Genomic DNA, 1,193 nt, shown 5'->3' on the forward strand with positions numbered 1-1,193 from the left:
CTCTTTGATCAACAGAATACCCAAGTTTGAGCGACTTGATTTAAGTGTTCTAACCAATCCCGAAGGATCTCGTAGATACACCAGCAAAAGAACGGACCAATCCGAAGACAGATCGCTCTTACCCTCAGATTTCTCCAAAAGTAAGCGTTCAATCGATTTCAAATAACCCTGATTCGGACGCGATCAACAGCCGAAGCTGAGACCGCCTTTTGCGTTAGAGAGGTCAGTAAACAAATCTTGCGATTCTTACTGAATTAACACATATAGCTGTGCTCCTCCTCGTAAAGCGAGCCTAGTGATCCCCCGTTGAAGGTTGTTTTTCGACCATCTAGCACTGGTTTGATTTAGAACAAAGCCAACCGCAGTCGGACTTTGAGCTGTCTCGACCACCCTGTTTTTTAGCATTTGGGCCTTCGCTTTCCTCAGTCTTTCTCTTACAACGGCAAACTGAAGATCGAACACTGTTTAAACGCGCTCTCAATGCAATCACATGTATCACACCGGTACTACATCTGAACAGCTCTTTGATCAACAGAATACCCAAGTTCGAGCGACTTGCTTAAGTGTTCTATCCAGTCCCTAAGGATCTGACAGATACACCAGTAAAAGAACCGGATCAATCCGAAGACTGATCACTCCTACGATCGGATTTCTCCAAAAGTAAGTGTTCACTCGATTAGAACAAAGCCAACCGCAGTCGGACTTTGAGCTGTCTGGACCACCCTGTTCTTAAGCATTTGGGCCTTCGCTTTCCTCAGTCTTTCTCTTACAACGGCAAACTGAAGATCGAACACTGTTTAAACGCGCTCTCAATGCAATCACATGTATCACACCGGTACTACATCTGAACAGCTCTTTGATCAACAGAATACCCAAGTTCGAGCGACTTGCTTAAGTGTTCTATCCAGTCCCTAAGGATCTGACAGATACACCAGTAAAAGAACCGGATCAATCCGAAGACTGATCACTCCTACGATCGGATTTCTCCAAAAGTAAGTGTTCACTCGATTAGAACAAAGCCAACCGCAGTCGGACTTTGAGCTGTCTGGACCACCCTGTTCTTAAGCATTTGGGCCTTCGCTTTCCTCAGTCTTTCTCTTACAACGGCAAACTGAAGATCGAACACTGTTTAAACGCGCTCTCAATGCAATCACATGTATCACACCGGTACTACATCTGAACAGCTCTTTGAT

At 45.0% G+C, this 1,193-nt stretch overlaps 1 pseudogene; it reads right to left on the bottom strand.

Annotated features, from left to right (window-relative positions):
- Positions 1–163: 163 nt before the first annotated feature.
- On the bottom strand, positions 164–315 carry LOC134856285 (5.8S ribosomal RNA; annotated as a pseudogene).
- Between the last annotated feature and the right edge of the window lie 878 nt (positions 316–1,193).

This window comes from Symsagittifera roscoffensis, unplaced genomic scaffold, assembly GCF_963678635.1.
Source record: "Symsagittifera roscoffensis unplaced genomic scaffold, txSymRosc1.1 SCAFFOLD_365, whole genome shotgun sequence".
Classification (NCBI taxonomy): Eukaryota; Metazoa; Xenacoelomorpha; order Acoela; family Convolutidae; genus Symsagittifera; species Symsagittifera roscoffensis.